At 38.1% G+C, this 27,720-nt stretch overlaps 1 long non-coding RNA gene across 1 annotated transcript in view; it reads right to left on the bottom strand.

The window, feature by feature from the left end:
- LOC146653709 (uncharacterized) overlaps positions 1-27,720 on the bottom strand; it is a 364,224-nt gene that overhangs the window by 314,162 nt on the left and 22,342 nt on the right. The window lies entirely within an intron of this gene.

Here is a 27,720-nt window from a genome sequence, read left to right as displayed (position 1 = left end):
ACAACTGCATGTTGGTCTGGCTCAACAGGAGGCTGCACCAGATGCAGTACACCACCACCATCAACTGATAGAATATGAGGTTTATACAGGTCACTTATAACTTACAAGGGACCAAATGGCAATTAACAAACATACCAATCACCTTACACTTCATTGTCATTATGCTCTCAAAGACAACCAAGACTGAGGGAAGGCAAAATCAGTCGGAAAATAACTTCACTACAAAATAATTCATTATGGTGAAGAGTTTATCAAATGAATGAGTCGCACTGCAAAGGTGACTGTGAAGAAAGGATGTATGCACATCATGTATTATTTTGAATTTACCCCTTATGTAGGCACTTGTGTCTTGCGGGGTTATTGACTCAGAGGATGTCCCCGCAGAGATGCCTTCAGCCACAGGGCGCCCACTGTTTTGGCTGAGGGCCAACTGCTCAGCCTCTGTGAGTGGTGGTGGTGGAGGACCCCCACCTGTTTTTCGGGCCTCCGCTTTTTTTCTGTTGGCTATAACGGGGTCACATTTGAGCATACAGAGTAAGCAAATATGTACTTGTAATGTGCTCAGATAATTTCAATAAGTGCTTACAGAAAGAAAATTAATGTAGCCTCTAACTGCAATTGATTTACATCGGACAAACAGACCAAGCACTGTGGCTCATAATACAATTACACCTTACCTGTTTGGACTATATTTTTATATTTCATTTTTACTTGCTGCCAAGCACGTTTGGGGCCTGTTGGGTTGCACCTGCGCTCACATCACGTCACAAAATAAAATGTATAAAATAACAAATAAAATAACATATGATAAAATAACGTGTTAAATGGGTGGAAATCCCTCGATCAATGTTTAAATTAACACTCACGCATTGACTCTGTCGGCTATGTTTTGCCATGCATGCTTTTGCAGCTGTGGCTGTGTTACTTTTTTCCGCAAAATTTGCATGTTATCGGCATATGCTGCCATCAGAATTTCGGCCTCAAGCGCTGTAAGATACATTGACCGCGCCTTCTTTCCCTCCGTCTCCATGGTGACTCGCTTAATCTGTGCTCCGCTTATCAGGGCTTTATGTATCCTCGTCCGCGCGCTTCACTTGGGGTTAAAGCAACTCCGCGTTGACTGAACTAATTGTTATCAGCCTTTCTGAAACGGAATATTCCGAGTTGGACAGTTCGGGGTTACTCAACCGTGAGTGTCGTTTTTCACTCTGAGTTTTCCAAACCGGCTTCCTGAAACAGGGCCCAGGAGGAAAGTAATGAGCCAAAATAGGCCCTACAGCTAATATAAGAGAAGCACAAAGACAGTAACATAGATTTAAGATTTATGGGCGATCGTGGCTCAGGGGGTTGGGAATTGCACATGTAACCGGAAGGTCGCCGGTTCGATCCCAGGGCTCTCTGTCCTGGTCGTTGTGTCCCTGGGCAAGACACTTTACCCTACTTGCCTACTGGTCTTGGCCAGAGGGGCCGATGGCGCGATATGGCAGCCTCGCTTCTGTCAGTCTGCCCCAGGGCAGCTGTGGCTACAACTGTAGCTTGCCTCCACCAGTGTATGAATGTGAGAGTGAATGAATAGTGGCATTGTAAAGCGCTTTGGGTGCCTTGAAAAGCGCTATATAAATCCAATCCATTATTATTATTAAGAACCTTATACTGTGAATAGATGGAAAAGATAAGTGGGAATCACTCAGAATAACAGATATAAAGATCTAAATAGATGGTAGGGCACAAGTGGTAGTACAGGTAGTATTAATGATAATCCTTGTGCTCCCTGCTATTTATTCTGACATTCACTATGCTTCCTCCCTGATGGCTGAGCATACATGAATCTAATCATTTCTGTTCAAATATCTAGAGATTTTTCAGCTTAGTGTTTCTAAACCCCGACAGCACTGTAATTTATCGTATGTGCGCACATGCTTTTTTTTTGTATTTCTTTTGTTTGTTTGTGTGTTTTCTCTAATAACTTACTACAAGCTGAACTGGCAGGCAGACAGACTGAGAATTAACCTAGGTCATCAGGGTACAGAAATGTCATAACAGCCAGCCTGAGCTGTTGCTTTTCAAGCCTGTCATGAAGTATTTTGTGAAAAAGGTCAAATTCTGACATAAGTTATTTATATATGTTAGATTCAGCTCTTATGGCAAACAGCTGCCTTTTCTTTCTTGCCAATGCTATTTACTGTGAAACATTTCCTTTTGAGATTTCGAAGACAAGGATGACAATGGTTGATCTGTTTTGGTCGAGAACAAGTAGATGTTGAATTATGCCAACAATATAATAAATTTAGTGAAGATAAATATGGTCTTTGCCTTCTTCTTGCTTTGAGAAATTAAAAGAGGCACTGTATTTATAGTACAAGTGACAGCTATCTGTGTAAATTTCTTGCAATTCAACCTGTAATGTGACATTATATATATATATATATATATATATATATATATATATATATATATATATATATATATATATATATATATATATATATATATATATATATGAGAGAGATAGAGTGAGATTTTAGTCTCATAAAGTGTCCTTAGTGAACTATTCATGGAAAAGCGTGTCTTTCAGAGTCACAGATGTATTTTGGAGATTTGAAAAGCTCAGTATAGAAGGAAAGAAAACAAAATGAGGCAGTGCAGGTGACAGATGCTGAAAGACAGATGAGAGAGGTGTGCAGTCTGTGGTCCCTGCCAAACATTATGTGTCTGTCCTTTATTTTTGTAGGTGTAAGGTCTCGGGTCTTCGGGTTAGAGGAAAAAGAAATGCAATCTTTGCTATGTTGACACTTTCATGATATACTTCTTCTGTGACTTGCCATTTATCTTCCTCAAGTACATCTATCACCATATTGTCATGTACGACTACGTGGCAGGTAGGATAAGGACCCAGATGCAGGACTTGAGACGAAAGATTGAACAAAAAAAGGGCAGCTTTAATTGTGCTGTTAAAACTCGAATACTAGATACAGGAAACAAAACATAATAACTAGAAGCTAGGAAACCAGAAAACTAGAAACAACGAAGCTAGAAACTAGGAGCTGATGTGAAACAAAAATGGAAAGCAGGAGCACAGAAGATATACACAGCACTGAGAGGGTACAACATGACATTGGACAGAGGAAAACATAAGGCTTGAATACAGAAGGGAGTAACAAGGTAATGAGACACAGGAGGAGAGCACAGCTGGGAGTAATTGCACATAACGAGACGTGGAGGAAGCAAAACTGAAAACACTGAGCACGGGACACGAGACTGTCAAAGTAAATAACAAATAATAATAATAAAGGAGAGATCATTAGAATCATTAGAAAGAACTGAAATTTTTCTTATTGATGTAAAGAATTCAATTTGAGGTATTTGGTGATTAGAGATGAAGATGGAGGCTTGAATGGAGTGATGATAGGTTATGATAGGATATGTTGGGGAAGTGGTGGGTTGCATGAGAGCACGGAGTGAAGGTTGATTGGCCAGAAGAAGGCCAGCAGAAAGCTGATTGAACTAGACCTGTGATGTCACAATCAGCTTGACAGCGTGGGAGAGTGAAAATTAAATGAATCAAACTAAATGTGGCTATTTCCTCTACTTAAGAAGTTATGAGGGATCTAAAATGCTGGACAAAATGTTCAAACCACCCTACCTACTTTAAAAACCTACAATGTAAACAAGTTCTAATAAATTAAGATCCAACTTGTCATGGCTATATTGGATATGGTAAAGTTATTGTACGGAAATATTTAAAAAAAAAGAAGCAGATTTTCATATTTTTTCATAGACTTTGGAGACTGAACGTGAAGGTACACACTTTTTGCTCCTCCCCTTTTGTGAGTGTGGACGCTTCATCTCTTTGCTCTTTAAATGCTTTGCTTCTTTTATTGATTTTTATTGATTTTTATGCTGATTTTTTCCCTTTTTTCCGTATGAGCTTACCTGCGATAGCTTCTGGACACTTATAGATCATTAGGACTAAAGTGTTCTTAACAGAAACAGCAACATTTTTATAGTTACCTTATCCTCAGCATTCCGTGTGTCTGTGGCCTAGACACAGCTGAAGCCTGATTACAGCGTCTGGGCACCGAACAGCCTCAATAGCCTGGAAAGGTGCTAACCGCTAGGCTAACTAGCAACAAGATGCCTTCCCTCTCCACAGATGACTACCACAGCCTCCTGCAGAAGATTGCAGTACTGGAGACAAAAATTCATCGCTTAGAAGTAAACGTGGAGGTAAATGGACTGTGTGGAAATGAAACAACCTTGCCTTTGATTCAAAACAATGGCGATGAGCAAGCTAGTACACAGCTAAGGAGCACAGATAACATGACCAAGAAAGTAGACTCTGTACATTGTTATAAATCCTCAAGTGATAATCCCCCATTGGACTGTCTTGGTGCAAAACCAAGACATAAATCATGTCTCCTGGAAGGGGGAGGACGTATCACGGGCAGAGCACAGCGAGCTGAAATCTCTGAAACCAACTGGCCTTCACTTCCTACAAGACAGAGAAGCTCTTCTACCCCTGTATACGAGAGGAAACAGGACTGGACAACCGTGAATAGGAAGGTTAACAACAAACCTCCAAAACAACTGAATGTGAAACTGCAGAACAGATTTGCTCCACTATCAAAGGACCCTGGATCTATATCGGACAACCATCCATCTAAAAGCAGCGAAGTAAGGTCTGAAAATCTGTTGAAAAGTAAACGACCACAGGGAAAGCTAAAGGCTAGGCCTGAAACTCTGATTGTGGGTGACTCTGCCGTAAAGGATGTACAAAGGATGTGCGGTAAGAACACTAAAGTCCTCTGCTTTCCTAAGCATATGGTCAACAACCTGAAGGAGAGAATTCTTCAAATTGCAGATGAATATCCAACTGTGACAAACATTGTTCTGCATACAGGGTCAACCGATGTGTCCAAACAACAGTCGGAGGTTCTGAAACGGGACTTTACTGGATTACTAAATACTGTAAACTCTCTGAATGCAGCAGTATTCCTCAGTGGACATGTACCACCGGTCAGAGGAGGAGACGAGAGATTCAGCAGGTTGTTTACACTGAATAAATGGCTTATATCAGCATGTACTGACCACTCAGTGCATTTTATCAACAACTTTAATATTTTTTGGGAACGCAGGCATCTGTTTAAAGCAAATGGATTTAATTTTAACAAGTCAGGGGTGAAACTGTTCACCTCCAACTTGTTTTATTCCATACGTCATCCATCTGTGCTTGGTGCCAAGGCTGAGATAAACGAGGAGTTATCTCATAAAGAGGAACAAACAGTACTCCAAGAACAGACAAAGCCCAGCAGAAACCTTGAGGAGGAGCTCCATTTGCCCCCACCCGGGAAGAGCCTCAGAAAGGAGAGACATCTGAGGCAAGAAGAGGTGTCCCTATTTGCCTCCAACTCTCTCAACAACACCAACGACCAGGACCAGGGACAAGTAATACCTCTAAAACACTTAAGTTGGCTTTATTAAATGTTAGATCTTTAGCTGGGAAAACATTTTTAATTAATGATTTAATCACTGACACGGCCTTGATTTTATGTTTTTAACTGAAACTTGGTTGGACCAAAGTAACAGTGGAGCTGTTCTCATCGAGACGACCCCTCCTAACTACAGTTTTATCAGTGAGGTCAGGGCGAGCAGGAGAGGAGGAGCGGTTGCTGTCTTATTTAATGAATCATTTCAATGTAAGCAGCTATCTCCTGGAAGTTTTCAGTCTTTTGAATATGTGGCTTTACAGCTGAAGGCCCCATCCAAAGTTGTGTTTCTTAATGTTTACAGGCCTCCCAAATACTGCACAGACTTTTTTAATGACCTCAGTGAACTGCTGTCTGTGATCTGTGTTGATTTCGACTGTGTAATTATTGTTGGGGATTTTAACATCCATGTTGACAACCCTCAGGACAAAGGGACTAAAGACCTGAGTAACACTCTGGGCAACTTTGGGCTGACTCAGCATGTAGCAGAGGCCACACATAATAGAGGACACACTCTTGACCTACTGATCTCCAAGGGCCTGAGCATTTCAAAGGTTACTGTGTCTGATGTGGGCCTGTCTGATCATTACTGTGTTTTCTTTGAAAGTAAAATCTCAGCGCACATAAATATATCAACAACAGTGATCACAAAACGGTGTATAACTGAACACAGTAGTGCAATTTTTAACCAGGTCTTCCCATTAACACCTGATCTGTCCAGAGGGTCAGTCAATGAGCTCATCAATAGCTTCAATGCTAACATGTTAAATGTAATGGACACTATTGCTCCCATTAAGGTGAAGGTTATCTCTGGAAGGAAAAAGTCTCCATGGAGAAACTCCACACTGGTGAAAAATGAAAAAAGAGAGTGTAGGAAAGCTGAGCGCAGATGGAGAAAAACAAACCTCCAGGTTCATTATGACATTTATAAAGAGAAACTTCACAATTATAATTTACAACTGAGGAGTGCAGGGAGGTCCTACTTCTCTGACATCATCACTAAAAACAGCCATAATGCTCGGGTCTTATTTTCTACAGTTGACAGGCTAACAAACCCTCCTGTGTCAGTGGCAGCTGAACTTCATTCGACCATGGCCTGCAATGACTTTGCCAAATTCTTCACTGAAAAAATCCATAAAATTAGACAAGCAATTGGTACATCAACAGCAGATCCAGGATATGTACTGTGTCCACCGAAAAACTGTTTAAACACCATGAAACAGTTTCACCCTATTAACAGCAAAGACCTGGAGGACATCTTAGGTCAACTGAACTCCTCCTCCTGCTGTTTAGATGTCCTGCCAACAAGTTTTTTCAAAAAGGTCTCAAAGACTTTAGAGTCAGAGCTGTTACAGATCGTCAACTTTTCTTTATTATCAGGTGTGTTTCCAGAATCACTAAAAACTGCTGTAATCAAACCTATACTGAAAAAGGACAATCTTGACAAGACACAAATGAACAACTACAGGCCAATCTCAAATCTCCCACTTTTAAGTAAGATCATTGAAAAAGCAGTTTCTCAACAGCTCAGTTACTTCTTAAAACAGAATAACTGCTACGATGCCTTCCAGTCAGGTTTTAGACAGAACCACAGCACTGAAACCACTCTGACCAAAGTGTTTAATGACATATGTCTGAATACAGACAGTGGAAAAATGTCAGTCCTAGTTTTACTGGATCTCAGTGCAGCATTTGATACAGTTGACCACAACATATTACTCAAACGACTGGAGAACTGGACAGGTCTTTCAGGAACTGTACTAAACTGGTTCAAAACATACTTAGAAAACAGGAAATACTTTGTATCAATAGGTAACTTCACATCTGAGCAGACAAGTATCACATGTGGAGTTACCCAAGGTTCCATCTTGGGACCCCTTCTGTTTAACATTTACATGCTCCCACTGGCACAGATTATAAAGAACAACAAAATAAACTACCACAGCTATGCAGATGACACACAAATATATATCACAATGTCACCAGGAGACCAAGGCCCTGTACAGGCTCTTGGTAAATGCATTGAGGAAATTAATGACTGGTTGTGCCACAATTTTCTCCAGCTAAACAAAAACAAAACTGAGGTAATAGTCTTTGGCGCCAAAGAAAAACGATTAGGCTACAGGTCACCAGAGAACTTCAATCTATATATCTAAAAACCACAAACCAGGCGAGAAATTTGGGTGTAGTGATGGATGCAGACCTAAACTTAGAAAAACACATTAAGACAATAACAAAGTCAGCTTACTATCACCTCAAGAATATTTCAAGGATAAAAGATCTGATGTCTCAACAGGACCTGGAAAAACTAGTCCATGCATTCATCTTTAGTAGGCTTGATTACTGTAACAGCATCTTTACAGGTCTACCTAAAAAATCAGTCAGACAACCATAGCTGGACTGGCCACCGGGCATTTGCCCGGTGGGCCGCTGGTGATTTTTTGTTTTTATGGGCCGATGGATTTTTTTTTTTTTTAGGAAGGGTATATATAATGAAAGGTGTTGGATTGGCCAGTTGGTCATGATCGACTCTGGGCTGGACCAATTACAGCCGAGGAGGCCGGATGCACCCGCCCCCTTGTTTAGCAATCATGTGATTTTCACGTGCATGCCGGGAACTAGTGGCAAAACAATCAAAGTACCGCATCAAATGCAAGCATTTGCAGCACCGCAAAACGTTCATTCTCCGGTTCCAATACCTTCTTGTTTTTTCTTTGCCGCACAAAAGAGGAATGTACAAAACAAAAGGAGAACAATGCCGGTCCGTACAAAGACAGACTCAATGAAAAGACAAAGAAAAGATACGAGGAAAAAATCAAAGGAGTGAAAGGGTCAGACCCTTACGAGCACACAGAGTGGACAAAAGACGTTAGCGTGCTGCCCAACTTTCACCACGCTCAGATGTATAATTATACGGTTCTTGGAGTGAGTGCATACACTCATGAAGTTTTTAGTAACTTCAGGTCACTACAACAAGCCCAGGTACAGTTTACCGACGGATGGGTACAGGACCTTGAAACGCACCGTGTAGAACGAAAGACCATCGTACGAACAGAGGTAAGTTTAATTAGTAGTGGAAATAATTTCTGGTAGCATTACAGAAATGTAGCAGTGACAATAATATTGTATGCTGTAATCGCAATGGACAATTAGTGATACAAAACAACTGTTTTACCCTGTGAATAAAAGTATATGTTTTTGTCAATGTACCATGGTAATAACAGAAGCGAAACGCAATACTGTGTCAGGACAATTCACTATTTATGCACAATAAATAAAGGAGCATAGCGCGACAATTTCTGTTCAGCGCCAGACTTGCTTGTAACCTATATCACCAATTATGTTAAGAAAAATGACGTATTAACTACTACAAAACTCTGACCTTTGTGGAAATGCTTGGAGCAGACTAACATGTGAGCTGGAGTGTTCTGAGACGTTATATTTGGTATATCCAGACCATCCGTCGGCTCTTACTTCGGAAACATGGCTTAAAAAATTTCTCTTCAACGACGTAATCCGATAAAAAAAAAAAAAAACGATCTCTTTACCCGTCGGCTTCCCGTGGCTGTCATGCGACCGGCTATTGCAGTTAATAATACAACAGCTTCTTGACATTTTTTGGGTTTCTTTTTATCGCTGTGTAACTGAGTTCAATTGAAAGCCTGCGTGCGCTAGTACCTCTTGCCACAAGTTCCCAGAATCCTTTGCGGTTTTACCCCTGAATGACGTCACATTTTCAATCTTTATCCTGGTGGGCCGGTCTCTAGTCAAAATGCCCGGGCCGATTTTTTGTCCCAGTCCAGCCTTGCAGACAACTACAGCTCATTCAGAAATCTGCTGCTCGAGTCCTCACTAAGACCAAAAAAGTGGACCACATCAGTCCAGCTCTGAGGTCTTTACACTGGCTGCCTGTCCGTCAGAGGATAGACTTTAAAGTTCTGATGCTGGTCTATAAAGCTCTGAATGGTTTAGGACCAAAATACATCAATGACCTCCTGACCCAGTATGAACCTTCCAGATCCCTCAGGTCATCTGGATCCGGTCTTTTATCAGTTCCCAGAGTCAGAACCAGACACGGAGAAGCTGCATTCAGCTTTTATGCTCCTTATATATTTTATTTGTTTTTGTTTCTAATGTCTTTGTAAAGCACTTTGAATCACCTTGTTGTTGAATTGTGCTATACAAATAAACTTGCCTTGCCTTGCCTTGCCTTACTGTGGCGTATGACCTTGTGGTTCATTCTTTTTGCAGTAGGTATAGCTTTCTCCATTTCTACTCTGTACTTCTGATAGAACTACTAGCCTTGCTGACATAACAACAGGGCATTTTTGCTATCATGCGAAACATTGTGCCACTAGGCTACATTAAACTCTGGATGGTTATACTTTGCAGAAGAATGATCAGGTTTAAATAGCAAAGCAGGTTAGACTCAGCAGAGAGAATGTTGATGTTTTGTTAGCTCAGTCATTGCCAATTTTTATGCAGTATAAAGGACTATGCTTGTGTGGGTGTTGTGCCAGCATAATAGTAGAATAACACAATACGCTGCGGCCTTTCTCTACCACAAAGGATCATCTCCATCTTTTGCTTTGATTTGTCACATTCAGATCTTTTCAGCAATACACTAAACCAAACCCCTGAACAGTTCTCTTACAGTTTTTCTCGATTGCTAAAAAACATTTCTTGAAACTACGCCTCATATCCTCACAACAGTAAACACAAATCCATAACATCTCACTCAATTTCCCAAACATCCTATTTCCAGGTCAAAATGAAGCTCTACACCCAAAACTATTCACTCCTGCTGAAAAACCAAACTTTGCCCTCAGACATCAAACACAAGCCCTCAAAAACACACACACTACAACAGAGTTTTGCACACTGGTACAATTAATTCAAAACAATAGCTCCAAAACAAATAGGTTGCTTATGGTTCTCCCCTTCAAAACCCTTGTCACATGATAAACACAAAAGACGCAACCAATGTATGTACAGTGGCACATTGTCATTCATGTACTATACAGTACAACACACACCAGAAACATTATCCCACCTCAGCATCTTGTCTTTGGTCTGGGTCAGGCCAGAGAATCTCATCCACATCACAGGCTATATTGGCCCCAGCCAGGCAGTGGGGGTAAAATCCTCTTGCATGCCTGATCCACCCCTGGCATGCATCTACTGATATGTCTAGGCAGGCCTCTTCCATGGCCTGAAGGAGGTGAACACGGACATAAGGTTCTCGGTCATACACTTTCCACTGCCATGCCGAAAATAACTCCTCTATCGGGTTTAGAAAGGGAGAGTATGCAGGCAGAAAGATATTAGAAAACCTTGGGTTATTGGTAAACCAGTCACGAACCAGAGCAGCGCGATGGAAGCTGACGTTATCCCACACAACAACGTAGTGAGGCTGCTCTGGCTGTGCTGGTTCCCTGTAGTCCAGCTGGAACATATGTTGTCTTAAACCATCAAGAAAAGCAAGGAGAAGCATAGTGTTATAGGGTCCTAGTACGTCATGGCGGTGGAGTACCCCTCGTTGGCTGATGGCTGCGCACATAGTGACATTCCCCCCACGCTGACCAGGGACATTTACAATAGCCTGATGGCCAATTATGTTCCTCCCCCTTTTCCTTCTTTTGGTCAGGTTAAAACCTGCCTCATCCACAAAGATTATTTCATGGGGAACAGGCCGTCCTTCAATCTCAAAGATTCTCTGCAAAACACATAACACAGTAGAGTCAATCGGTACCCTGAACCACAGTTCAAGAGTGCTGAAATGGCAGCATAAACTGCCATGCTGTGATGGTACACAATACTTTATACAGTATCAAAACTCATACCTGAACATATTCCACACGTTGGTTTTTCACTCTGTCAGAGTTTCGTTCGAAAGGGACTCGGTATGCCTGTTTCATCCGGAATTGATTCTTTCGGAGGATGCGGTCAATTGTGGAGAGGCTGATGGCATTTATGCCTCGAAAAAGATGATCATCCTCAATCACTCTCCTTTGAATCTCTTGCAGGCGGATTACATTATTTGCAATTACCATGTTTACAAGTTCCCTCTCTTGCTCCTCCGACAAAAGCCTTAACCTGCCTCCACCAGGTGGTCGTCTCTGTGTCCTACAAAAATAGAAGCACTCATTACTGTAACTGTCACACATTCATTTTACAGGCAAATAATGGAAACATACTGAAACTCAAGACACATAAGTTCAGTAACTTAAACGTTACTGTACAAAGCAGTCTTACTGCAAGTACACCTACCTGTTTTCCTCCCTGAAGGTTCTGATGATGGAGACAACAGTGAAGCGACTCAAATTTGGTTGTACTCGTTGCCCAGCCTCCCTCATAGTCATCCCATGGACAAGGACATGGTCAACTAAAGTGGCTCGAATTTCATCCGAGACTGACTGTCTTCTTGCCCTTGCTCTTCCCCTTCCTTGTCGCCGTCGTTCTCCACCTCCACCTCCTTCACCACGTCCTCCTCCACCTCTCCCTCCTCCTCCACCACCTTCCTGTTGTCCTAGACCACCTCCTCCTCCTCTTTCACCACGTCCTCTTTCACCATGTCCTCTTCCTCCACCACGTCCTCCTCCTTCAACACGTCCTCTTTCTCCACCACGTCCTCTTCCTTTGCATCTCTTTGGATCCATTGTTTCAAACCTGAATGAGCTGACTTTGGCCCTTTTATCTATCCATCGCAGGTTCTGATTGGTGTGTGCTAAATTTTGACTCCTAGTGTTTCCACCTGGTTAATTGTGTGCTAATTGAGCTCAAGCTATGCTGACTTAAGTTAACATTATTGCATGCTAGTGCTTTCTAAATGACTACATGGTGTAAGCACTGTAAAATGTAGGGATTTGTGTGTAGAGTTTTGCAGTAACAGTTCACCAAATTTGAGTCATGTGTCAAAGCAGGGAATAGTGTTTATAGTTCAGGGAAATGGGTGAGCTTTTTGAACAATAGCGTTACGGTTTTGAAATTTTAGTTTAGAGGCCTGGTTATAGTGTTTAGGCAATTGAGAAAAACTGTAAAAGACTTCTGTCTGTCTACATCAAAAGATATTGACAGACTGTACTGCAACAGTTTTTCTTTTTTTGTTTTTTATTGTAGAATAAACCATTTCAAACTATGTCGCAATGTGGGCTTTATTAAGCTCACTAAATGCAAATGCAAACAACAGGAGCAGGTCATGTTTTTACAGAGGTCAGTAATAAAAGTAATAATACAGGATCAGAACAAAATCCATGAAAATTTACTTGCATTGTGGCCAAAACCTGGTGTTATAAACAGCCTCCAGGAGCTGTCATGCCTTAACAAACCACAGTGGTAGAGGATCATTCAAAAGAAACAGCAGGATTGAGAGAGAAACCTTTCTAAAGGAGCACCTTTTCTCTCGCCACAGTCGACAACACAGCTTCCTTGTTCCGGCTCACATCTGACTAAAGTTACCAGTTAGTCAGCAAGTCTGAGGTAAATGTGAGAACACCACAGATTTTGGATTTAAGAAATTATTTGAACAATTTTGAAAAGGTGAACATATAATCATTTAAAGAACTCCACATGTAAATACTAAATGTAAATGCGAATGTGTATATAGTTAGGTTTTAATAGAAAACACATTTTTGTAATATTTCTCAATTGTATATCAGCTTCTAAAGCTTATAGTTTTTTAATTGTACAATAATAGGAACCATTTAATCATCATTAATCTTTATCACAATGAAAAAAATCAAGGTGATTTGAACTTTGAACTACCATGCATCTCGGTTCCTGCTGACTCAACTCTGGTGCTTTTTTTAATACTCTAAACTAAATATGTAACATTATTGGATTTTGCCTAGCCAGTAGTTCTGTTGCACCCAAATGTAATTCTAAAAACAGTTCATGTCATTTTGGAGACAGGCTTACAATTGATGAAACGAATTACAAAAGTGAACTGCTCAAATATAATTTGATGTATATTGATACCTATCTTTTAAAAATGTGTATATCTTCTATATAAGCCTTCTTTGTTGACTTGAACTTGCCTCTGTTTTGCTGTTTTCCTTTTCTATATTTAATTTCAGTGATGTTTGATTTAATACTTCCACAATAAATGCACTTGAAAATAATTATTTATGACAGCTTAACACATTTTTTTCAGCTGTATCAATAGTAGAGATGAAAGTAAGGTTGTTTTAAAGTTGCGTTGTTGTTTCTCTATTATGGAACTGTTGGAAGACCTATCCTGGATTAACCAAATGGTGAGATTTAGAAATGGTCCTAAAGCTCTTCTTTTGTCTCTTGTGAACATATTGTTTTGTTGCACTCTGCACTGAAATTGACTCAGTTAATTCTATGATGGCTTCGGTAGTTTGAAGTTTCATGATTTGAGTAATATTCTGTGAGAATACCTTTAAATTTCTGATTTGTTTGCCCACCCACACGCGTCTCCTCACAGTATCTCAAACTATGATGTTTTGGCTTTTAACCATTTCTTCTAAAACATTGTGACTCAATAAGTCGCTTTCAATACACATGAACCTGGACATCCTCTTAAAAAAATACATACATACGTACACATACTTCTGCACACTATATTATGAAAGTTATTATGAAATTAATGTCAGGTTCAGTTCCGAGTTCAGGAAGCAATTTATAACAGAACTGTTATCAGAACTTCACACATCACTAATTTAATCATTAGATTTAATCACAGTTCAGATTGAAATGACAAATATGCATTATACTTTTAATATATTAAATATAATAATTTATATTATTATAAAATACTGACCTTTGATGACATTTGGTATGTTTGATATAATTGGATCATTTTACATTCATGACAGTGAGTGAGAAAGACCATCTAAAGCAACACTCTGGTTCCATTTTAGATTCAAGACGTGTCTGACAAATGATGATGGGCAGTACCACCAACACAGAATGTTAAAACCCAGTTGGACTCACACATTTGTGTCTGAAATCCATGTAAAAAAGGATATCACAAACCTTTAGAGTCCACAGCTTTATTAGCTGTAAAGCTCCATTGTGTTGGAATTTGCTGCTTATCATAACTGAATTTGTTGTTACAAAAACATTTTATCCTGTTTATAGTTCATTAATGTTTTTATGAACAAGACACATTTAACAATGTTGGTTATTTGGTTTTTACAATAAGAATCACAAAAATCAAAGAAAGTGTTACATTTTTACTGTTATAAAGAAACCAAATCATACCCAGGTAAAAAAAAATGTCCTTTAATGGTTTAAAGGTAATTACTATATTTTAAAGGATCTGTGCGCTCATATCAGGATTGACATTGTCACCACTCTTAATGCAGTTTTTAAAACAGTTAAGGCATTTTTTATAACAAAGACCTACCTGTGCAAACGAGTTTTGACAAAACATGTCAGTCACTTCAACTTTGTGATCATTGAACAAAACCTGTTATATTATGTTTTAAGACACTTATCAGAACTTCACAGACTTTGGAAAGAAAAAAGTGTTCAGAGACAAAAAAAAAGAAAAAAGAAAAAAAGAAACACAACAAATTAATTTGTAACCTTATAAAATTGTTGAAATTGGGGAAAATGAAACGACACTTGTGAGTCTGTATGTGTCAGAAAGAGACAAAGAAAATATGCACAATCTTAGAGCATTGCGCCAGCTACTGTAAAGTACATAGATTGAGCAAGCACTTTTTTATATGGTGTATTAGGTATGCCTATTGCTTCCCATATGGAAAAGATATATATAAATCTTATAACGTTTTTATCTGTCTTGTATGAAACTTGTATGAAAAGAATACAAGAGTGAAAACATATATAAGATCCCTTGAAAAATTATACAATGAAACTTGTATGTTTTGTATACTTACTAAAAAAATATATGAAAGTAATGAGAAAGTGGCCACTTTCATGAGTAAATCATGTAAGCCTTATATGATTTATATATGATTTACTCATGAAAGTGGCCACTTTCATGAGTAAATCATATATGTTTTTACTATTTCTTTTCCATATGGGTTGTTAAAGCAAACATCTGACTGGCCAATTACATGTCAGCAACTCAAAGGATTAAGGCATGTAGAGATAGTCAGATAGCCTGCTGAAGTTCATAAGTAGCATCAGAAAGAATAATGATGAAAGAGTGGCATGGTTGTTGGTGTCAGACAGGCTTAACTGATTTCAGAAACTGCTGATCTACTTGGATTTCCCCACGAAACCATCTTTAAAGTTTTTAGAGAATTGTCTAAAGTGAGGAAATATCCACTTTTCTCCGGGTGACAAAAACTTGTAGATGTCAAAGGTCAGAGACAAATGCCCAGACTACTTCAAGCTGATAGAAAGTTAACAGTAACTCAATCAACCACTCATTATAAAAAGGCATGAATCTTTGATCTCAAAACCCCTCAGACCTTGATGCAGATGGACTGCAGCAGCAGAACCCACACCTGTTGCCACTCCTCTCAGCTAACAACAGGAAGCTACACTCACATAGACTCACCAAAATTGGTCAATAGAAGATTGAAAAATTGCTATTCTCCAGTGACCCTCACAGTCACCAGATCTCAGTCCAGCAGAGGAATTTGGTATGTAGACAATGAGCAGCTGACAAATTTGTAGCAACTGTTCTATGCTCACGTCATAATGGCGCAATGCTGGACAGTAATCAGGCAAGTGAGCAATCTAGATTTGTGACTGACGACGCTAAAAACTGATTTGAAAAGCTGTAAGAGTCAAGTGAGAAGTGAATCAACATAAAATAACAAATAGAAGTGTGTGTGTGTGTGTGTGTGTGTGTGTGTGTGTGTGTGTGTGTGTGTGTGTGTGTGTGTGTGTGTGTGTGCGCGTGTGTGTGTGTAAAAAAATGACAGAGAAAAGCTAATTCTTGCTTTGAGAACTGCATCAAGAGTAGTGATAATGACGTTTCTGATATGACAATTGCACTCAAGCGATTGAGAAAAAACACTGTCTCATATAAGCAGCTACCTGCTGTGACTGGTCTTTTGGAGAAAAAAACCCAATTAAGACAGTTCAAAATATCAACTAGACTAAGGCTGGCTCCAGCTACTTATCATGTGTCAGATGATCAGTGAGGTCACTGATCATCTGACACGTCATAGTTGGTTATGAGTGTAATGGTTCTTGAGAAAGCTTGTATTTTATTAATGAAGAAGGGACATAGAGAAGGGACATTGACTTCTCACAGTAATAGCTTTTGCACTTCCTGGAAATATTCATTGTGAACACACAGTATATTCTTATCCCAGTTGGACTGAATAGCATTATGTGTAATTCACAACCATGAAATCAACTGAGATGAAGCAGGATGGATAGATGGATAGACTGGCTGTTGATTTTGCATTCTACTTTCCTTTTGCTGTCATGTATGAATAAACCACAATACTACCACAGGCGCTGGTTCTCCAGCATAGAAACAGGATTCTACATGAATAGAAAATATATACACACTATCATTTCAGTCTAGTTTTGATAGTCACCCAAAAGACCTGGTGTGTATCACAGTTTGAAGCCTGATGGACACTCACTTTATTATTCCCAAAAGGCAGAGTGAAAATTGTTACATGTTTTCAGTTATGTGTCTTGAATTGCTTAGATTTTTCACTGCTGCAGATTTCACATCATCATGTATAATTTAGAGGAAATACATGAGACAGGTATTTAATAACAATGCTTTGGATATGAAATAAACAAAATAGTTAGAACTTGTATTTAAATATTTTTGTTTTTTGTAAGTTTGCCTCTATATACCACCAGAGTGGTATTAAGCAATCAATATGCGGTTGAATTACAGGCTTTCAGCTTTATTTCAAGGGGTTTTACAAAGATTTACATTTAACTATTTATGAATTGCAGCCATTTTTATTCATAGTTCCCCATTTCAAAGTCTCAACACTAATAGCAAAAGCATAATTTTAAAATAAGGAGGGGCATCAGCAAATGTATTTCCTCCCGTTCTGTATCCTGCACTGTGCTACTTGTGGTCTTTCTGCCTCCAGTTTTGTCTACATTAACCAGGCATGCTCTGTTAGTCACTGAAAAATATGCCATTTCTGTATCTTGTGTTACTTTTGCAGTATGGTTTGGTTCATTATCCATTTGCACTGTGAAGCATTAGTTACCCAGTTCTTTTGGCAGCCACGTTCTAGGTTTTGACAATGAGTTGACTGCCTTTGCAAGTATTATCGTTTACTTTTAACCAAGTTGGTTGTTCTTGGTTTTGATTTGAATAAATGCTGCAAAAGGCTTTTTTAAAAATCTAATCTACTACTACTCACGTTTTTGTTAGTTTATTTGTTATGTTCTTTGATTTTTACCTTGTACTTTTTCATGGAATAATGAAGGAAAGAGTTTCAACTCGCCAAATCAGACTGAAAATGGAGGATTATATATAAAATTAGCCATAATTAATAAATAGTTAATGCAAAATGTCTCTCTCACATTCCTTAAATTTGTGCTGAAAGTCACTCCCCTTCAATCACTCTTAAAGAATTAATTTAAAATCCTAACTAAGAAAAAATAACAACAAAAAAATGTTTCATTGTCCAAAAATTAACTAGAAGGGCCTAGCTGCTACTACATTTATATCACAGAAATTTTGAGTAAGATCACTGAGCTGTTATCTTTTTTCCTCCTTTTTTTGTTCTGATATTTGTATCTGCTCGTGTCTTTTGTTGGAGATAATAGTCCAAATTGTAAACCCCCCCAAAAAAAACAAAAAACGAGCAGAACAACAGAACTGAATGTCAACCCGGCAAAGTTATCAGACAAAAAATTTCTGATAGAATAATTTCTGCTTGTTGTACATGTCATTATATAAGCTGTCAGTCTACAAACTGGCACAAGTTTGCCTGCCAAAAGTTTTTACAGTCATGCATACACATAAACTGCATTATTATGAAATGCAGGATATAAGCACAACACTAACCAAATGGTACTTTTGCTTCAATATTATGTATACTTTTAAGGGGAAAGAAAGATGAATTGCTTCCAAAATCAAAAGTTTAAACAGCACCTACTGTGAGTTTTTTGTTGTTTAAAAGACCAACATCCAGAAGTGGGCTAAAATCACACAGTGTCTATTCGCAGCTTTATTAGCATAGCTGAATAATCTTGAAACTAATTTAAACTCACACTGCTGGTGCGGGTTATACTAAGGACGACCACGGCCATCTTACCAGACTTTGCATTAATGATCCAAAACAGACTGGTGCAAACTAGTTTTCCTGTGCTCATTAACATGTAATAAGCTCACTGTGAGCTTATTACTTTGCTTTTAAGTTATCTAATATTCAGAGAGATAGAGATATGAGTGATGACCCACTTTCAACAGCCACATCAACTTTGTTATAATGCCAATGCTTTGAAATGGGAAAAGTGTGAATTTCAAATAGGACTTTCATCATCCTATAATCTTTTGTTATGCATTCCTTATCATAATTTTAAGAGTCGAAGATAAAACATTACTCGTGATGCCCTATTTCAAGTTATTATTCAAGCACAGCTGTGAACCAGGCTAGATAAATTCCATTAATCTTTCCACCTGGACTTGAACTCAAATCTATTAAATGTACACACAGACACACAATTGTCATTTATCTTTTCTACTGTCCTGTATGGAAGACTTAGTGTTTTGATAGTTTTACGACTGCACCTTGCCTTGTGAAAAGTGGATTTTGAGTGTTATTCCTGCCAAATGTACATGAAAGGTTTTTATTTTAAGATAGCATTCTTAACTCAAGTAAATAGATTTGTAGATAGAGTCGAGAAGTATAACCTAAAAGTTTGTGAAGTTGAAAAGCTGATTGAGCTTCTTACCTTGAACTGATGCAACAATTCATCGCTTGTTTCGCAAAATATACAAAAAAAGTTATTTTATTGTAATAAAAAATAAGAATTAAAAAAAAAAAGTACTTAATGGCAAAAGGGAAGTGAGAGTAACTCAAATGCATATGAAAAATAATACTACATGTGATATTCAGTAAGTGACAAAGATGGTGGTTTCGTCTGTTTCCTGCAGGTAGCAGCCATTATCTAAAGCTGCATGAATGAGAACTTCCAGATGGGTGCTTCTTCATTTAGCTCCTTTTGTGGAGTCAGAGTGATGAGCATGTGCCAAAAACTGACTGGGATGAGCGGGGGTAGCAGCCAGTGTCATTAAAGCCATCTGGCATCCACCATTGTTCAACCACCCTTTCCTTTCTAAAAGACTTTATGTCTGTAAATACAGAATGTTATTCCTGCCCCTCGCCCACCAATATGCCACCTTTAGACTTGATGGCGACCCCACTAAAGAAAAAATATATATAGATCACTCTTTGGAGATGCAGGAAATGCAATTAATTTTATAAATTGCACATTGCATTCAGTCATATCGAAATTTATTGTAACAGCAAGACAATAAATTTGAAAGGATCCTGTTATACATCAAGTTAATGAGACAACCTGAATCTAAATCAGTCCTGTGTGTCTTCTCAGCTGGTTTACAACACAAAAAGGTTGCATTATTAGAAAGACTGTTGCTCTGATTGCCAGTGAAATCTGAATTCACTAGTTTCATATTTCAGTCTATTTCTCAGCCGTTGTTGTCGTGTTTGCTGTTGAAATATTTCTTCTGATAAAAATAATGTCAGGGAACAATCCACTTCGATGATAACATTCTTTTTCAAAACAGTTAAGGTGATAATCCCATTGACGGTAGAAGAGTAAAGCCTATTCCTTTCAGCAGGACATCTCCCGAGTTCACTGCAGGCTCATCTCTGTTTTAGAAGATGACTGCTGAGCTGCAGCCTCATGGGTCTTGACTTTACATCTTAAGCATATTTTGATAAATTTATAGAAAAGAGTTAATTTTGTTAGCGATTCCACTTACTTACTGTCACTAAGACAGCACATACAATCACCTGTGAGTGATTTAAATGCCCCACTTTTATGACAAAAGCCATAGACATACATCAATCCTGGAACAAGTCAAGGGTTTCTCATCATTTCTGAAGCCTTGGGTCTTTAGACACAGCATGGCCAGCTATGAAGCAGAGATGGCTGTCTGGCCAAACTGAGCAACTCAGAAGCGATGTTATTTGTCCGTGAGATGGGCTGAAACTTACTCTATAATAGAGCTTCAGAAGTGCTCTGCAGAGACAGATTTCTCAGCAGCACCTACTATCACAGCACATCAGTGGTTGTGTTAGAGCAGCTGAAAAGCCACTCTGAGTAAAAAGCATAGCACCACCTGAGTGGAGGTTGTCTGATGGCATGTTACAGAATCTAATACACGAGGAAAACCATTTCCTGATCTGCTGGAACTTGATCACTTTAGACACAACTGCAGACATTGCTCATCATGCCAGAACCTTCTTGCTGTGATGCAACAGTAAATGGTAAAGGGACTGGTATATATTAGAGATGGCACGATACCACTTTTTTATGTCCGATACCGATATCATAAATTTGGATATCGTCCGATATCGATATGAATCCGATATAGTGTTTTTTAATCAATAAAACTGTTTTTTTGTATATCTTGCTGCATTTTGTATAAGTTCAAACTCAAGTTTTAAAAAAATAAAACACTAAAGCTAAAAAATTTTTAAAAAAAAATACACTGCACCCAAAATATTTCATAGTTCAGCAATACTGGTCAATCTAATAAACTTAAACCTACTCCATCCTCAAGCAACCTAACTAATAGGGCTGCAAACTCCCAGCAAAAAAAAAGGGAACCACCCACCACCTCATGATGCTTAATCAACATAATCAACTTTAATTTAATGCAGTGTGAAAAAAAATGCGCAGAAATCAATTATTTTTCAAGAATAATTAAATAGATTCAACATCTTTCTTCAGCAGAATTGCAGACTGCACAGATGGTACCTTCCCAAAGGAAAAAGTACTAGCTTATGTCGCGGTTCGAATTTTGAGGAAGAGACATACGACTGGAAGTCCATAGTGGGTCAACACATTATTTTATTAAAACACACAGTACAGTGTGGGAAGAAACTTGCAACAACAATCTTCCTCGAGCAGACCGCTCCCCATCCTTATATTACCCTGATGACGTCACACAGTTAGATCTTACTGGAAATGATAACAGTTCCCCACACTCAAAAAGTTCTCCTTATATAGACATCAGATGCTACTTTAGAGACAAACAAGTGTGTGATATGTTGTGCAGTTTTGTGAGACTGTGTGTCCAACAGAGAGGCTGTCCTAAAACGACCTCCCTGTTCTTAATAAATGTGTGTGTGAACGTGTGTGTTTTCCATGACTCTCTATGTGCATGTTGGCGTAGACCTGAATATGTGTGCAAGTGAATGTAGAAGGCCCTACTGGACCCACAGCTTCGAGAGGTGTGAATACAATGATGTGTATACCATTTGCAACAGCTTAAGCAGATAGAAAGAATGATACAGAACAACAATAGACTGATTAAAGCGATGATAAACTGATACAGACTAATGAAGTAATGATGAAATAATGACAGTGCATGTAAATGATAACAAAGTGACCGTAAAATAACATGTTTTTCTTGACACTTACTAGAGTATATTAGACTTAATAGTTACTATATACAGTAATGGACTATACATTTTACATCAAATTAAAACTTTGGGTGTAAGATTCAGATAATTATTTATTAAAAGCAAGACATTTTAAATGAGAATAAGAAAGAAAAGTATGTCTTTGTGCCCCCTTTTCCCTGTTCATGCCCTATCGGCCCCCCTGGCTAAACTTTGCTAGATCCGCCCCTGCACAGTTACCAGCCGTCAGCTACGTAGAAAAAGATCCTGGTGTACAAAGTAATATTAAATAAATTCTAACAACAGCTTATCAAGCTTAAACGTGCTGCTGTTGTTCAGCCGCTGGTTTCCTCTTTCTGGCGCGAAGTGGGCCAAAAACAAACAAGAGAGACGGACTCGTGACAGAAAAGCCGATCAGCTGATCATTGATCAGTTTCACGTTTGAAGTAGCAGCAGGAGAGGGAGGGAGAGAGAGAGGCAGTCACTCCATATATCGGTTGTTAAGCTTAACGCTGGAATGCTTTACAAACATTCAGAGATGAACTTACACGCTTGCTTTACTTCTCTGGGATAACTTTCTCGGAGTTGAAATGCCGGTTTGGTAGAGAGGCTCCAAATACTCAACCAGACCGCACAGGTCTCGCACGCCACACCCGCTCTGTCACATGATGCATACTGCTCCAACATGCTACAGTTATGAGCAGAGTTACGCCATGTCGCAAGTTTTGTGAGGTACTTTTTTGATATTTAATGGATCGGATTACATTTCTTATTTCTCTCCGATATCCGATCCAGTAATTTATGTCAGTATTGGACCGATACGTAATATCGGATCGGTCCATCTCTAGTATATATGGAACCTCTCTATTCAGTTGAGCACTCAAAGTGCAGTACTAATAACTGCTCTATTACACTGTACCACCCCTGGTACCAAAGTGGTTTCTACAAAGTGGTTTCTACAAAGTGGTGAATTAAGCTTTTTTTGTGGATTTCATTCTTATTTCCGCTTTAAAAACACGCCAGAAAATAGCGTATTTTTAGTGGTGGTGATCAGACAAAGGAGTTATTGATTCCAGACTTTTGGTAAAAAGGGCAATCTCTTTTTTAAGGATATATTAAATGAGCAGAATACTATCCTATTCCACTGTTCAGTTGTATTTTTTATATAAAGGTGCTGTTTTTATTCATAAACTCCCAAATGACTCAAACCTTACTTTTTCATATTCAACAAGCTGTAAGCAACTGGCTGAGGATCTAAAAATGAATTTACCTTACAGGCTTTGAAAAGCTATCAAAGCATTTTCAATGTGTGAAGTGTTAGAAAAAAGGAGAGAATGAAAAGAAAATTCTGTTGGGCATAAAGTCGAAGCTACGTGGAAAGGATCTACTGGGAGGCTAAGCTGGAGTTGTAATACAGCACTTTACTGTGTATCATTGACACATAAACAGGATCTACATGTAAGAGCACCTGGATAAGTGGTGCAGCTGTAACTGATGGAAAAAAAGGAAAAAAAAACCCTCTTCCCTACTGTGAAGCATCTATGTAGAAATATTCTGCTTTGTGTAGCTGCTAGTGGTGCAAAAAAAAAAAAAAAATACAGGTACGCTTTTCATAAAAATCACAATTTTATGGATGAAAATGTTGTGCAGTCATTTCAGGAACCTAAATTCAGTAGAATGTGACTCAAAAACCCAAACCTGAAAGAGTACTATGTGGCTGTAGTATGTAAAGCTGAAACTTTGGAGGCTGAAGCACTTGAACTGGTTTCACAATTGACCACAGGTGAAACTGTGAGACAGCTGGAAAGTATCTCATTGTTTTATGTCACCTGAAAGGAAGATTAAACATTAAAAATGTCATCACAAATATAAGAAAGTTAGCGGCAAGAAAAAAAAAAGTTCTCATATTCAAACTTTTGGTACATTATTACATTTTAAATATAATTATAATATGTCATTATTGCAATGACTCGGTTTAAAAACAGCTCAAAAGAAGAGGGTTGTACGTTATAGCCTAAAAATTCCGGATGCTCCTGTCCACCACACACTGTAAATTTGTTGAAAGGTTTCCTGTGTATTACTTCTAATGTCTTTTTCTTTTTGTTGCTAATATATATTTTTTATTTTATAACACTTTGGTATTATTAATATTAGTTAATATTAGTTATTTCTAGCTAGCAAGGTAGCTTCGCTAACTAGCATACTTCTTTTCTAAAGTTTAAGTGAAGCCAGTACAAGCTTGTATTCTGAATATTTTCAAGTTCATTTGATATGACTATCTATGTGTATCTATGTATCTATGATATGTTTCGACTTTTTCGCCATTAATAAACTAGTGAAAAATGTCCATGCCTTCTTTCTGAAAATGCTATAAAACAATCAACTTGACCTGTCACTTTGATTATCACTTTGTTCCTAATAGAAGTTCTCCATACATCAGGAAATTCCACATTATGAGTCTTGACCCTTTTGGCATTCATTGAAATAATATTAAATCAATATCAAAATTATTTTCATTGACTTAACGTTGAAATCTGACATTGATTTTAAATCACTTTTGCACCGTCGGTTAATATCGTAATAATGTTAGTGCTTGATATTGATTCTATGTTGTGTGCATTTTCAGATGAGCTTCTTATCGCCAGTCATGGAACTGCTACCATCACTTTGCAGAGTGAAAAATAGTTTATATTATGTGAAATGATTACAACTGGACACTGTGATATCTGATATGATATCCCGATAAGGCTTTTAGAGAGCCAGCTGTCTGTTTGGAAGATATGATGGATAATGCAGGCTTTAGTGAAGTAATTGTCATCGGAAATGGCAGAGGGATAAATCAAACACATTCTCTGTAGTGACAGCCTATGACGCTGTCAGCAGAGCCACAGAATTCTGACAGTTACCTTCAACTGTGGAATGCGATTAAAGTTATTTTAACCAAAAAGTTTATGTAACTTAAAAAAATACTGTCAAAGAGTAATTAGGCATTTTTCTGTTGATTTTCATAAAAAAAGGTTTAATCTTTTTTCACCTTTCAGTGCTACAAATCTCTTATAAAAAATTAAAGGCTGATTTGATGAAAGATGAAAACATTTTTCCAGATAAATGACTTCAGATTGATGACTCACTTTTCATTAGGATTTAAAGGCCTAAATGTCAGTTTTCAGGGAGAATAAATAAACAAATAATGAATAAAAATAGTTTCACATATTAACAACATATGGAAAAAACTGTGGAAAACCACTTTAACATCACTGTGTCAGGTAAACAGAGATTTTAGACAAAAGACCAGGTGAGACAGAGACAATATACACACAGGGGGTGATTAGGAGAGTGGAGGCAACAGAAACAAATTTGACATAAGGAGACAGTGGAAACAAAACTGAATATACTGAAAAGTACATAAGGACTATCAAAATAAGACAGGAACCACAGAGACAGAGACCCAACTTAAGACACATAAACTTGACCAAACATATGATAGACAGACATGATAGAGCCGAGAGAAATAGGGGGTGAGGGATAAAGGAAGTAAGAGAGACACACAGAGAAAAGACATGACAGGCTGGGGAGACCAAAGATAACAAACATAGAGACATGACAAACTTAACAGGGAAAGGACAAAAATATAGAGGTGAGTGTAAGACGGCAGAAAGGAAACTTTAAGGGGAACTAATAAACCTTAGACTTTTAATCTCTGTCTTTGTCCTGTCTTCCTCCCCTCACCCTAACCGCTCGTAGCAGATGGTGGCCCTCCCTCGGCAAATATTTCCTTGACCTTGTTTGTGTTGGGTCCCCACCCCGAAAAAAAGTTTGAATTAATAATGGGGTGAGGAGGCAGGAGATCAATGAATGTATGTATGGATGGATGAAAAATTATTAATAATGGGCTCCTACTGTTTATTGTATAAGTCAGCATCATCAGCTAATACTTTCATTTTGATGTATCTTTGGGTTTGACCTCAAACTTAGATATATTTCTGAAGCCAGAAAGGGGGAAAAAGATACAAAGCCTAAGGTGGCTGCATGGTGTGTGATGATATCTCCGCTTATTTATGAAGCAGTGTTACTATCAGCTCTTTAAGTCGAGTTACACTGCTTGGTGTTTGATTTTGGTTCCTTGTCTTTCTTCTTACGGCTTGTCTACATATCAAAGCTCTCACAAGAGCTTCCCCCATAGCTCTTATCTACATATTAGATGTGAACTTGTTTACTTAAAACTCATTTTTTGGTTTATTTCTTAAATGAAAACGTCTGATGAAAGGCAACCTAGATCAATTGTAATGAAACTTATAAAGAAAAGAAAGTTTGTTAGTCTTAGAAATTAGATTACCATCCAGCTGACCCCTTCTTTCTGTCCCACCCTACTGTACTATTTGTATTTTGCTATTTTTTCTCTACTGTTGATTAATGAAAAAGCGGTGAAACCAAGCTGATTAAAACTGTTTTTAAAAAGTATCAGTTAAACTTTACAAGCAACAAAATGTTGGCGATACCATATTAACATAACTGTGTTGTCCTTTATATTACTCTGAGAGTTAGTCCTCTCATGTCACTCTTCCATTGAAAGAGTCTGAGAGATGTTTTTTTTCTGATACAGTGACAGGAGAGCAGATTAAACGATTCACTTTCTTTGCAAAAAAAGAAAAAAGTTTTATCACGTAAAGACAGCTGTGACCATTTTGGACAGGGCACTATCAAGCTGGTTGAAGTGTGAGCATTTTTTTTTCTTCCTGATGATGATGGAGATTTAGTTTGCTTAAAGTCAGATTTAGATTTCAGTAATCTGCCTGATCATTAGATCTTCTTCATGTACTGACAGACCCTTGGGCACAGCAAAGGCAAAAGGTTGACTGCATGTTTGAGGTTTGTATGAAAGGGTTCTGCAGCTCTTGAAGTCTTATATATATATATATATATATATATATATATATATATATATATATATATATATATATATATATATATATGAAATACTCCTCTACTACAAGTTTGCAGTTTAGTTTTGAATTCAATTTTCTGATAGTTACATTACTTACTTTCAATTATTTTTTTGACTTTATAATTTTTAATATGAGAAAGATTTTCTACTAACTGACTCTGTGTGTGTGTGTGTGTGTGTGTGTGTGTGTGTGTGTATTAACTATTAAGACTATTCGGTTATAATATACACAAAGTTATGAGAGGTCTCTAGTGATCTGGTAAGTTTTACTGGAACGATCAGGTAGCAACATTGCAGCCATGTGTGATGTGTGGTATTGACTACTCCCATTATCTTGCTAATATTCTGCAGTTTATGATAAATTGTCTCGTGCTGTCCTCTCTGCACGGTTTGATTCTAGGTTAGAATAAATTGTCTGACTGATAGTCAAAGACTCTAGTGTAGTCGTCATCATGTAGTTAATGTTGCTACCCTCAGTAAATGCCATTTTGCCTTTGTGTGATACCAACTTTGAATACATTTTTTTGAGGGTAAAGGTTATAGCACTTCTGGTAACAATTACCGCACTAGTATTTTTTAACCTTTAAGCTATGCTCCACTTACATCACCATACCTGAACTATTAAACTGTGAAATGGTAGTTTGGTTTTACCTGGCCTTTGCTTGTAATCTGACAAATGACACAAATGAAACATACTGTATATGACACATGTCTTTCTGATCCTCTGTGTACATTTGACCATAAAACGAAGTGA

Source organism: Rhamphochromis longiceps, linkage group LG14 (assembly GCF_057381845.1).
Source record: "Rhamphochromis longiceps isolate RC_006_pf linkage group LG14, R_longiceps_female_GT1.1, whole genome shotgun sequence".
Lineage (NCBI taxonomy): Eukaryota > Metazoa > Chordata > Actinopteri > Cichliformes > Cichlidae > Rhamphochromis > Rhamphochromis longiceps.
The sequence above is the reverse complement of the archived record's forward strand: the minus strand, read 5'-3'. Positions and strand labels throughout refer to the sequence as shown.